The following is a 14,146-nucleotide window of genomic DNA, read 5'->3' as shown; positions in this document are numbered from 1 at the left end:
GTAGATCTGTTCTCATTACACACTCGTGCCCACAGGGCACGGAGTGATGATTGCTGTTTTTTTGCAGCCAAGCAGGCAGACAACCATTTATATAGATTTATAAGATTTGTATTACATTTAGGAAAGTTTTTTAATCCTCTTCACTTTTGTTGTTTTAAACTGCACGGCAGTGCACGCTGCACGTCATGTTTTAAACTGCACGCTTTAGTCATTTAGCCTAAAAGAAGTAATAACATAACCAGCTGGTGTCCTCCGATCTGCATGTTAAGGAATGTCATGTTACAGATATTTCTAGGATTCAGGAGAGGAGGAACATCTTGTGACAGAGTTTGAGCCGAGTTTGGTGCCATCGAGCCCTTCAGAGCCCCGCCTTCCTGGTCTGAACCCACCGTCAGATCATCTAACACGCAGCGTAGAGGGCTGCAAGTCTGCTTGGCAAGAGTTCCTCTTCGCATGCACTAATCCTCAAAATGAATGTGGCGATGTTTTATTGATGTGAAAATGCTGCACTTAACACTTTTAAATATACATGCCAGCATATATAATCGAGCACACGTATACTGACACTCGTTTCTGTCGATATCTCGGAAGGATCGCAAGTTTCTTCGCAAGAGAGACGAAGAGGTCATTAATCCAGTCAAGGAAATGACCACCAAACCATTGAGAAGGTAATCATACTGTAAAATCATTACGGTAGTTAGGAATGTGAGAGTGTGTATTTCGTTTGGCTTATGTTTGGTGATGGCTGGTGTGGGCATCTCTTGCTCGGGCCGGGCCGCAAGCTTTTCCACAGAAGTATAAATTAGGCAAGAGCCTCCTTTTAATGCGGTAATCTGGCTCCTCCACCTCCCTCAGGGACACGGCTGCAGCACAGGGGTTGGCGGTATGTGGTTTTAATTCCACCCTGCATTCGTTGGTAATTGAATTCATTACAGGGACAGCGGGCCAAATCGGCTTTTATTTTGCCGTCAGTCGAGGTTGCTAATTAGAAATTAGCTTGAACATTGTGGTGCGTAGCCTTCGGGGATTGTGGTCGTCAGTCTAAACCCCCGACATGCCTACCAACAGCTCATAATTACTGACACAGTTTTGCGTAACAACACACTGTTATCATTATTTCATCGCTGCTCACATCATATTAACATAATGTAAAGACACCATATGGAGCTTCAGGTGCCTCCGTATAGGGAAGGCAGCTGAATGAATTCAGAGTCGCTTCACCAAGCTTCTACAGCATGACATAAAAGATTCATTTTTTCCATCTCGGGGTGTCGGGGATTTCATGCTCAGAGGCTCCCAGAGGAGAACCGAGGCTCAGGAAATCGTAGTGTTATTTCTTTCATTACATTGAAAGAATGAAGCACTCTGAGAGAGGAGAGAGATCGATCAGGAGAAGTTTCTGTGGCGCCTTCAAAAAAAGTCTTGAAATAAAATCTCCAAATACAAAAGAACTGTAAAGACAGAGTTTCCATTCTGTTGCTGCACATGTTAAAAACTGGAAATGTAAGCAGTTTGCATGCATAATAAAAAGTGTGGATCTCTTTCGTTAAACTCCGAGGCCCTAACATAAAGGAAGTTAGACTTAGTTGTTAAACTGATTTATTTTTCAACAGGGATTTGTAACGGTTTTGAAACTCACAGACGAATGCTGTCGACCTGCTTGTGGAGTCAGATCAGAAAATGTTTCTATGCTTTGATTTAGAGGACATAGACAATCATTGTGTTTGGAGGACTGCTGTGTGGAAGTGTTAAAGAATTTCAGACAGGCCTCCACCTTTCATACGCTTGCTGTGGTATCCGGTTTTACACTGTGTTCGGGCATACACCAATTACATTAATTGCCCACCATCTCAAAATATTAAGCATGGAGAGAGAGAGAGAGAGAGAGAGAGAGAGAGAGAGAGAGAGAGAGAGAGAGAGAGAGAGAGAGAGAGAGAGAGAGAGAGAGAGAGAGAGAGAGAGAGAGAGAGAGAGAGAGAGAGAATGAATTACACAATCTCTATTCAAGTCTGAACACTGCTGAATGAAGTTGCCACTCAATATCAAGTAGTGTGTGTTTGGTTGGGCTGGAGAGCATTGAGGAGGGGACACAGAGGGAGGATATCTCTCTGAGGGGGAGAAACCGGCAGGAAAATGGCCGTGTGGAGTGAAGTTGCTTAGCAACTTCATTTACCCCTGCATGAACGCGCTGAGATAAGAATTAAAGTGCAAAATGACTGACAGAGAAATGCAAAAGTAAATAGTTTGGAGTTGACTTGTGTGTGTGTGTGTGTGTGTGTGTGTGTGTGTGTGTGTGTGTGTGTGTGTGTGTGTGTGTGTGTGTGTGTGTGTGTGTGTGTGTGTGTGTGTGTGTGTGTGTGTGTGTGTCACGGGTTTACACGCTCGGTTGCAGTGGCCTGAGACTACATTCATTCCTGCTGCTACAACCCCCGCGCTGCACACATCCCATCTGCAAAGATTAGCCTCAATTGTAGAGACTCGTACTATTTTTAACTGACCTAGCAAGCACAGTGGCCGACAGAGAAAGGAGTCAGGTCTTCCTCCGTGAAACAATGCCCGTCTTAGTTTCATCCTCTGGTGAACCGTCCTCTTCAGTCTTCTTCTCTTGTCCCTGTGCTCTCTGCCTCCTCTTCATTTCACTTGTCTGGGAAATTTGTTGGTTCATCAAATGGGTTAAATACCAACATGAGTCTGTTTTTAATTGAACATGTCAGAGCCTAATTGATCTTTTGTAGAAACAAGCCTGGATTCATTTTACTCAAATATATCTTGAAACAAAAATCAACCAAAAATAATTCCAGCTGATTCTTTTTTTTCTTCTCTTAGCTGCCTAAAGAAAAAGAAGACTTCAAAATATACTTCCACACAGTTGGGTATACAACAGCAGTATATGCATCATCCCTGTATGTGATTGCCTCAGTGTTACTTCAGTCCTGAGTCACGCTCTAACAGCTCACATGCTCCCATTACCAGCTGACTAGAGCATATGCACAACCATCATCAGCTGGCACTTCACTACCCAAAAGGAAAACACAGACTTCAGGCAGGTGACAATTCAACATGTAATGGATTATAATGCAGCAAGGATCTCAGGAAATCTGTATTTCTTTTTAAACATTTAATCTTGATAAACTTTTCTTATTTCGGGTTAACACTCTGTCCTCTTTCCTTTGGAAGTCTTTAAATGTGCATGTGGCACCTTGGCCACTCACAAAAACTGATTTTGTTGGACGGTTTTGTCCCAGAAATGATTGGGATAAACAATATTGTTATTTAAAGACCATTTTATGCCAATTAACTTTTAATCCTTAACAACATTCAGCCCTTGGAATGTGAACATTATTTTAAATGTCCTAAATGAATAAATAATCAGTAAACATAAATAATAAAAACCCACAACAGCAAAGAATTGTATAAAATGGTCTCTCGGGCTCTGTTAACAAAAAATGCACTTAAATATTAAATATTTGGCACAAGGATATCGATAGCCATAGATTCCTTAACAGACACTATACGGCCAATCCTGCTTGTGGTTTATTCTCTCGCTGCGGCTGTATTAGAGCAGCTTTTTAGATCAAAGTGATTGCTGGGGACAGTTCAGTAGTGGCTAGATATTGGTAGGAGACATGTCCCGACCAGAGTCTACACCCTTGTCCACAACCTCCATCTTCCACATCACTCCATCTGTCTCCCTATGGTACATCTTCTTTCTCTGTGTGGCTCATTTCCTGCTCATCCATGAGAGACTCCGTCATGTTCTCCTCTCTCTCTTGACATCACTTTAAACCTCTGCTCTCTTCATCCTCATCCCTGTCTTCCTCCCACTCGTTCAACCTTCCCTTGAATAATCTTCTGTCGCAGCACTTTGGTTTTTTTTTTGTTTTGGTCAAAATAATATCACTGGTACAGGCGGTGTAACGTAACAAACACTACCCTCTCTAAAATACGGTGTGTTTTTTAATTAATGTTGTTATTTATTTTTCACAAAATGTGGTGACCCCTGGAACATGTTGTTGCGACCCCCTTGGGGACCCTCCAGGTTGAGAAGCACGGATCTCAGGGATGTGGAAGTAGAGTTGTGTGAAAACAAAAGGCAGAGTGCCTTGTTTAAATCATAAGAGGTCTATTTAGGGCTATGGCTGGGTGTTGAATAGTAATCCTTCTTTGTTACAGATATTAACTACGCTCAAATATAAAGTATCCCAAAAAAGCTTTCTCTACATTTTGGCATTGAAACTTGGGCATCGAATCAACACTAATATCACAAATTCTCTACGATAATAAGAACATCTACTAGAGTTTAGGTAGCCACGTTAGCTTGTGTTTCCCATTTCCAGTTGTATTTGTCTTTGATTCATTGTGGCGTCTTGATCCTTTTTCTTGTTTTTGTTTTTTGTTTCTCGCTAGACTGACGTTTTGCATACGTGTTGCTGATATCATGAGCCTTGGGGCGACTAGCTAGCCGTTTGTGGATTGTAGGAGCTGAAGGAACATTATGGAGAGACGGGAAGCTGGGTGTGTTTGGATTTACTATGTTTGGTCATCTGCAAGAATTTGATGCGTACCGTGGAGTTAGTGACTGCTTTGACATTGTTTTGCGGCGTCGGCCCTGTTTGGAATGCCTTGACGGACTCGCTGCTCTGTAACGACTCAGACTTTAGATAACGTGCTGCGTCTGTTTGACTCGAGCGGCGGTAAGCAGTAAACAAGCGAGTTCATCAGACGGTGTAAATGCAGCGTTCAGTCCTGCAAAAGGCTCCGTTGCTGTGTATGCACAGCGTAGTTACTGTGAGGTTTGAACCTCCTCTGTGGTTGCTCGGCCCAGAGTGAACCGGTGAGCAGATGGGAGGTTGGGGGAGAGGTGCTATGGGAAACAGGAAATAATGATATGCCATGTCTGCTACATTAACGGGCCTTATGTTTAGGGGAGCAGAGCAGACGTTGCATGTGTATTTGTCATGCGGCCTGTCATCGGCTGTTAAAATGTACTCAGTGGGACTCTACATTCAGAGCACATCTGTCTTCACTGCCAGTTTCACTGATAAATGTGTCGTCTTTGGTGCTGCTGTGGGATTTCATATCAGTCTTGTATCTGAGGTTCCATTTAAAACCTGCTACAGTACGTTTAAATATGTATCATTTTATGAAGGGGTCAAAATACTTCATTAAATGTAGTTATTTAACACATTACACATCTGCCTGAAATCATCACATTTCAATTTATAGCAGTGTGAGCGGATGCGGGAAGTTTATTAGTAGTAAAGTATACCCAGGAGATCCGACTCAAATGTTACCGTAAGTCACTAAATAAATCATAATGGATGTAATAGAAGACTGATTCTGGCTGCAATTTTAATGTTAGCTAATATGTTTGACAGAATTTAGATACTGTAGTCAATTTTAAGCCTTCTTCGTTCTCGTTCTTTGCTATTCTTTCAATTAACAAATACTGAATAATATCTGCCATTGCAGCGTCTACGCTTAATTCTTCTGGAGCCGCCATTGTTGTTTAGAACAGTCTCGCACAAAACTAAGCAAGGTTATTCCACTACCCGGCCTGCTATCAGCTGATGTCTATGTTTACATTCCTCCCAATGCAAATTCAATAAATGCACTACGGGAATTGTACGAGGTCACCAGTAGACATGACAAAAACAACCCGGATGGTATTTTTATTATAGCTATTGAACAAACCTCAGATCTGTTTTACCAGCATGCCCACATCTCCACCAGAGGTAACAATATACTGTTCCACGTGTACACACCTATTCCTGGCCTCCCCTGCCCCCACTCGGGACGATCAGACCATATTAGCCTGCTTCTGCTGCCTACGGACGCCCAGCTAATTCAACAGGTCAAACCATCGGAACGAAATAGTTGGACAGATGAAGCTACAGCTGCTCTACAGGACTGTTTTAAATGTACAGACTGCATACTGTCATCGCCAGAGCAAGAAAGCTGGCGTAGTGGAGGCATCAGGAGAGACTGGTGTGAGGGGGCCTCAGCACCATCAACGCTAAAGATTTGTGACAGGCCAACCAGAATGTCACAGGCTACAAAACCAGAAGCGCCCCCGTCACGTATGAGGCCACGTTGCCAGATGAGCTGAACACCTTTTACGCTCGCTTTGATCTCCTGAACGAAGAGTCGGCTCAAATGTCTGTTCCACCCTTGTACTAAGAACTAGTGCCAACCAGCTCACCGGTCACCGCTGACATTTTCAACATATCACTGTCACAGGAGAGTGTTCCCGCCTGCTTCAAGACAGCCACCATCATCTCTGTGTCCTGGCTGTATGAGGCCTCATATAGAGAGAGGAAATCATCACTCTTGCAGAGTGGTGCTCAGAGAACGAGCTACTGCTCAACGTCAGTAAAACCTCGGAGCTGATTGTTGATGTTAGAAAGAAAGGCGGTAAAGACACACACACACCTGTCTACATCAATGGAGCTGAGGTGGAGCAAGTTAACAGTTTTAAGTTCCTAAAACGCTATATGTCTAAAGGGAACTTCAGAAGGCAAAATTCCTGGAAACGTTCCAAACTGGCATGGGATGTGCACAGAGAGTAGCCTCAACTGCTGAGTGTTGTGTTGTACCTGTAACTACACCCCCCCCCCCACAGTGATGTCACAGTGTACTGACAGATTTTCAGCCGGCATTTCAGTGGGTCTTTAAACCGATGATGAACGTTTGGTTCAGCTTATCCAGTTCTATATTTAAACAAAGAAAAGAAAAAGACAGAAGGTTAAAAAAAAGAGAGACGGAATCGGACAGAAAGCTCAGTAAAAATGTTGCCCCAAGACCGATTTAGTAATTTTATTGGGTCTATGTGGATAATAACTAGTATTATGTATTGTGATCTCCTGGTTAAGACGACTAGGCTGCTAGCTTTGAGTGTCAATATGACAATGAGATTACGAGAAAACCCTTTAGACTAAAAACCTGCTTATAAGTATCCTTACTGAGGCTTCAGGCCGGGTATTATTTCACATCAAAATGATTTAATTGAGCCGTCATTACAGAACGAGCTCGTTGTCCTCAGGATGACCTGACTCAGAGGACACATTTACTGTCAAACTCGATGACTCTCAAGCCACCTTCTGAGACATAAATCAGACGTTGTGCATCGGCTTAGTTACAAAAAGTAAATTCACACACCGCCCCGGTAGCCTGTGGACAAAGCTGAAGTGGTATATTTTTATTTGGCTGTATTTACTCTTAGTTTGTAGCTGCTCTGTAACTCTGTGTCTGGCCTAATGTGTGCTCCTTTATGTGTGACCGATCTTCCTTCTTTGTTATTTGGCATTTTTGCCACTGTGCTGCGGTTGTGTGATCCCTGTGGCCTGTCGTTGATCCAGGGTGTGGAGAAGGACAACGAGTAGATCAGAGGCTAGCGGCTGTGTCCTGTGTGTGTGTGTGTGTGTGTGTGTGTGTGTGTGTGTGTGTTTGTTAGTGTGTGTGTGTTACAGATCAAGGCCTTAGAGTTTGTAATAGAAGATTTTCGCTTTCTTTGGAGCCCTGACATCGATCTCAGTTAGTCTGGGGGAAGCTACACATTTTCAGAGAGCGCAATTGGCTCAGATGAGAAGGTTTTTGAAGAGATTTGGTCACTTTCATGTTGCCTCAGTATATCTACCATCATCATTATTGCCATTATTACTGACCTAGACCCGACACATTTATGTGTCAGAAAAGCACCCTGTAACACCTAAACTTTGCTATGAAACGGTGAATAGTGTTCCTGCGCCCATGTCGTTGTGTCTTGCTGTATTTACTTTTCTTCTTGCTGTATTGGACCAAATGTAGACACTGTTCCACTTTGGGAAATATCCAGCATTTAAAATGCAGCAGCAAAGTGGTGTTTATTGATTCAAAACATCAACGGTTCGTTTCAATTTTTTTGTGTCAGTGTTTGAAAATAGTATGGATCTGTAATCAAAGAGAGAGGAATCCATGGTGAGAGCACACATTTCTTTATCAGTGAAAACAGCTGCTGAACCGAAACAGTTAAGTTGTGGGACAGAAAACCAAAACAATGAGAAAAAGATCAAAATACTCCGTACACTTGAGGGGTTGGGTGATAATTCTCTCAGGGAACCAAAGCCTCAGACTTGACATCACACATTTGATCCAATTTCATGAGCTATATTGATTAGCAGCTTTAAATGCGAAGGCTTTTCCCTTAAATCCTTCAGATTATATGATTTTATCCATAGAAATAGCCTAGGCCTTAAAAGAAATGGATCGTCTGTTTAGGCACGTGACTAAACCGTCTGTGAGATAAATGAATGCAAAGAAAGGATCTCACCACTTCTGAAATTCCTCCTTCACTAAATTAAGCAAGTTCAGCCCAGGACCATGTCTGACTGAATACATCTGCATACTGTAAAAAAATGGAGTGAAATATTGGAGAGGAAGAATCACCGTCTGGTTAGAATGAATACATGAGCAGGATAATGTGGCACAACACCACATTACCAGCTTTATATCCATCATGTCTCTTTGTTTAGTCAGCTGGGATGCTCCACAAAGACTTGCATCTCTACCAATCAGTTTGTTCATAACTTTGGCACTACGGGGCATTTTGAACTCATTTCTTCAACCAACATACCGTTAGTTATCTGCACCTCCTGAGTATCCTGAACATTCTCTCACACAGACTCATGAAACCTCTCCTCTGTCTCTCCATCACTTGTTGGTGGCTTCACTTTATGAGGTTTGTGTCCGGAGGGGCTGTGAAGACGGAGTAAGTGTGATCTGGAGCTCATTAACCGCACTGAAGGATAACATGATGGGATAAGTCCGTAGCCTCACTAAGCTGGAAACACACACACACACACACACACACACACACACACACATCTACATATACTCACCTTCATAACCTAAATGTGTGGTAACCCAGTGAATATATAGTGTTTACAGCTGTTAAAGTCAGACGTGGAGACTGTTGTGAGGACTGGTCCATGATAGAATTGTAAAAGTTGTGGAGGATCTGAATACATTTGTCTCTCCCTCTGTATCCCAAAGGCCTGTGTGTGTGTGTGTGTGTGTGTGTGTGTGTGTGTGTGTGTGTGTGTGTGTGTGTGTGTGTGTGTGTGTGTGTGTGTGTGTGTGTGTGTGTGTGTGTGTGTGCCTCGGGTATTAAGAATTGATTCAAAGTTATGCGCAGGATTTCTCACTTTGATTGTTTGAGTGTAGCAGCACTGTGTACACTGTCCTTCCTCAAATATATTACAGGGTGTGCCTCACAGTTCTATACAAGGACCATTCATCTCCTGCAAAATACTGTATATTGTATGTAAATAACGTTTGTGACAACTTACCAAATGTACCGTGTCACTTTTATGCTGATGATACTGTCGCCTGTGGTTCCTCCTCATCAGTAGTACAAACTCTTCCTGCTTCAGAGGTTTTACAGCCAAATATGCATTTTTAACTCTGCGTTGTTTGTGGTCTTTTGTCTCCTGTGACAGTTGTGCATGGCAAAATAAAAACATACAATATGCGTGTGTTTGTTTCTGGCAGGAAGCCCTGATATCTTCATGTCTTCATTGAGATCTGAGATGTTTATGGTGATTTTTATTTTTTATTTTAATCCTGTGAGATTAATCTCTGAGGCGCCAGATGCCTCTGATTACTGATTCCACCGAGATTACCACTTCAAATGAGACATGGTGATACTAATCTGACTGGAAAGTACTCAGATAAACTACCTGGGATATATTAGTGGGGATTTTAGGCATGAAAAACAGATGTTTACATTCTAATAAACTGTATACACTGTGAAATATCCGTTTCATTTGAATATTATATGTTCTAAAGGCTATTATTGTTAATCCTGCCACGTTAATGAGAAATGAACAATATGTTTTTAATGTAGTGCGATTCTCCCAGCACACTGCTGCCTGTTCCTGCCACTGAACCAGGGCATGTGTTTGGTTCACAGACTGCCTGCTGTGAGCTCTTATCAGTCTCTAAAGGTCTAAAAGGGAAACGGTGAGGAACAAGCTGTGTGATCAAACCGCTTCATCTGCTTACCTTTATTATCATGAATTTATCAGACACGTTTGAAGGTGAGAGAGAGCGACTGCAGCCTGATCAGCAGCCATGACAGATGGCAGTTTACTGCCTGGAAAAGAACAGGCCTCTCGGACTCAATAAAGAGGCCTCTTTTTATTTATTTGTGTGTGTGTGTGTGTGTGTGTGTGTGTGTGTGTGTGTGTGTGTGTGCGCGTGCAGTAATTGAGAGGTGCTGGATCTTTCCTTATCTCCTGTGCTCTTTGGTTCTATCTCCATATCTGCTTTTCCGCCATTTGCAGTTTTCCCCCAGGGTGAGATTGCAGCCAACCATATCATATAAAATGTCATATTTCACTTCAGGTTACAGTCGTGCTGCCACACGTAGCTTATTACAACATTAACATTAAGCTCTGTTCGTACGGTACATGAATGTTAAGCAGGTTGTTAGGTGGAGAGGAGGTTGTGTCATGTTGAAACTGTGGAGCACACACACACACTCACACACACTCACACACAGCAGATCTGACAAATAAACCCATTTTTATTAGAAGTTACACCAGCCAGCTGCGTGCTCTTTAACTATGTATGAAGGAAGGGACACTGTGTGTATGCTTAATGATGAACCATCAGTCACACACTGCACTAACATCAGACATGCAGAGGGTTTTATTCAAAATGAAATAATTAGAAGGCCTGATGTACTGGTGGCCGAGTGAGGACAGATGTTAATTAAGATTAGCTAAAACCTACACTGTAAAAAATAAAAAAGAAGTTAAGAAAACCTGAAATTTCCAGACAACACACTTATAAAACTATGCATGTACTGGCATTATTTTCACTTTAACCTCTTGCACTCTGTTGGATGTTCTCAGTGAAGGGTGAAGGCTGACAGTTTCATGCCTGGACAGTTGAGTTCAGCTCCATGTTTAAGTCCTGACCAGCAGTTCACAAATCATTCAATCAGCACTGTTCTTTTCTATTTCATTACCGTACAATTATCTTGTGAAATGTAAAAACGTTGCAGTTAAGTTTTGAATAACCAGTGTGTTGCCTTTACAGTAAATCATTAATTCTTCTTAAGATCTGTGAATCTATCTTTCCCTTTCATATTTAGCAGCAAAGACTCATCTTTTTGGCCATTAGTCTTTTTGTTAGGAAGTCTGGAACGAGGAACATTAAGGCTGCACTCCTTCAAGCTGTTGCTCCGGCCATTGCTTGCTTTGTTGGCTTCAGAACAAGATCTCTTTGGAAGACGGTCGATGAGAGCACCACTGAGCTGTTAAATATTGCTGCAATAGAAAGACTTTGTTGTTCCAAAACAGGAAATGAGCTAGGAAGAGAGTTTTGAATGCTGTGTGGTGAAGTTTTGTTGCTATTGATTCATAACCCTATGAAGCCCTTGTAGGTGCAGTTCACATTATTATGAATATTTTCTCTTATGGGGGAGTAAAAACGATTTTTGCATCTACATTGTAAACTTTTTCAAACAACCTGAAGTCAGTGTAAACTAACAATTCTAAATATTCTTTTACTTTGTCATATATTGCAGTTATTTGCATAGAAAGACGCAATTTAAATGATTAGGAAATAAGTGATTGTATTTTTATTTAAATACTTGCTTCAATAAAAAATGAAATCTTGGTATTACTAGTTTAAAGTATATATTATAATCTTTTTAGAGCGAGTGAAGTTAAACAGGTCATTTCTTATTATATATTATGATATATCTATTTTACATTGCAGTAAAAACATCTCTTTCAAACAACTATTAATTCAAGTTTTTTGCCAGAAACTATTATTAATTATAATTGAACCCATCGTGATAGGGTTATAATAATATAATATAATATATAATATAATCTTTTACTCGATACACATTTTTACTGAGTAGAGGTTGAACGCATCATAAGTCAAGTCAATTCAACCGTTATCTGTCAGCTACGTCGGTCAGCTACGTCTACAGACGTTCTGAAGAACGTCATGGTGTGTGCGTGTTCGCCTTTGTGGCTGTTCTGGCGTGAAACTGTCATGCATGTATAAATCACCGGGAAATATGAGACTGACTAGCCGGTCATGGTCGATCAGCTGTTAACCAGCCGGTTTGGATCAGCGGTCGATTGATCTCTACTACTCTAGAAAAAAGCCTTTACTCACGGACCATCCATTGTTAGGAAGGCCTGCAGAGGTGGATCCTCAGCAGCTGTCATTGAGAAAGACTTCTCAAACACCACATCTTTGAAGTTAGAAGTTCTGAAATAAACACTTCAATAATATCAAAGGTTTAAACAATAGGTATGTCACAGAACAAAAGGGAAACAGTGAGTGAGATGATTTCTTTCTCATTGTGGTAACTATAGCTACACAAGTGAATTAAAGCACTGTGGACTTTAATGTGTGTTTTTTTTTGCCCTTGCGAGAGACTGAGTCTGATCGAGACTGCAAAGAAACAGCATCATACTGACTTTTGTGTTTTCTCTTCAAACGAGGAAGATGAAGACGGATGGTGAGCGAGAGTGCAGAGATGGGCCGACTGATGACAGATGAAAGTCAGCAGCAGGTTCTCTTTGCTCTCTGTGGATGACAGAGGACCGAGAATAAAACAAAATATTTCACCTTTTTCTGAGTGGTGAGGAGTGCAAATACTCTTGAACCACTAAATTCAAAGTCTGAAACATGCACAGCATTCAAATACAGATGTGTGTTTAGAATCATTCACGTAACTGTGGAGCGGTATCACTTCTGCTTTTATCCGGATATCATCAAATGGCAAATAAATCATAATCTTCATGGAGTTTTTTTCTTTTTTCTTTTCTTGGAGGGTCGTGGCTATAGAACGCAAGCACAGCAAATCCAGCAATAGTTCAACTCAATCCGCCAATAAAAGTGATTGTTTACCGTGCACAACAGCGTGAGAAAGATGTGAGAGAGGTGACGGCATGGAGCTCGTCCTGCTGAGACGGGTTTCTCTGGTCCAACCACAGTAGAGCTACGCACCTTAACCATGTTTGGATCGACTTACAGCTGTGAGTCGGCTTTCTATGAGACACTGTAGTTGTTTATTTTATTCTGGAGATTCTGTCTTGTATTCTCTTGTACGTGAAATGTCTGCTTGGAGGGCTTATTTTATAACGGTAATGATAGCTAGTTATTTTAAGTGCCATACAACTTTCAATGTGCACGTTGAAATGATCCTACTTTTAAAAATTGTCAATAAATATTGTTGAAATGATTTGGACAGTGCTCACTTCATTCGATAGAGGACATTTTAGTAACTGGACCACTTAAAGTTTAATTGAGTACACCTGCTTCAATCGTTGTTCAATCTTCTGATGTGCCCCTCGTTTTTTTCTCCTTTCAGTTTTTTTCCAAGATCCTATCTGGTTCCTCTAAATTATCCCTCTCAATCTGCTCCTTTCTTCTTCATATTACTCCTCAGCTAATTCAGATGCTAATTCCACCTCATTTGGGAGATTAATGTTGTCACTGAAGACGCATTGTGCGGAGCCAAATGACTCTACCTGGAATCATTCTCTCGGTGTCGTACTGTAGGAGAAAATTTCTTCCAATATAATGAGTCATAACTTAAGCGTTGCCTCCTAAAATGGATTCATGTGTAATTCCTGGTTGCTTTTGCAGCTCCATCACTGCAGGCATTTAGTGCTCCGTGAACAATAAAGTTGTTATTATGCAGCTCTTCTGCTGGATATGAACGCAAGCCACTCGATCTTTTCGGAAGTCGTCCTGTCCTAGTTTTTCCCCTGCCTGCTAAATATTTTCACAGCGATATCCTTACTTAATGCTACTTCTAAATAACTTCATACTCTCTTTGCCCAAAAGCACCCACACATTCACACTTCCCAGCTGGAGGAGTTGATTTTTACTTTTTGTACATTTTTTCTGTCCAAGAATTAATGAGGTTCATATTTGGAACGAAAGTGATGAGGTGTATTTTTGCATTTTAGTGAAATATATATGTGAAAACTCCCTTCTCAAAGTCATTTTATACCGCACTCTGCAAGGAGCTATATTAGTTTTTGAACATTAATATAGCAGCAAACAACAATCTGCTATGTAAGAATGTACTGGAGATGAAAAATGACCAGCTGATAAAGGAGATATCCTC

General features: G+C 41.3%; 1 protein-coding gene across 1 annotated transcript in view; it reads left to right on the top strand.

Moving 5' to 3' along the window:
• Positions 1 to 14,146, top strand: part of asic2 (acid-sensing (proton-gated) ion channel 2) — a gene marked incomplete at its 5' end in the record, with an annotated part of 271,122 nt that overhangs the window by 54,165 nt on the left and 202,811 nt on the right. The gene's annotated exons all lie outside the window — the stretch shown is intronic.

This window comes from Pholis gunnellus (genome assembly GCF_910591455.1).
Source record: "Pholis gunnellus genome assembly, chromosome: 17".
NCBI classification, from domain to species: domain Eukaryota; kingdom Metazoa; phylum Chordata; class Actinopteri; order Perciformes; family Pholidae; genus Pholis; species Pholis gunnellus.
The sequence above is the reverse complement of the archived record's forward strand: the minus strand, read 5'-3'. Positions and strand labels throughout refer to the sequence as shown.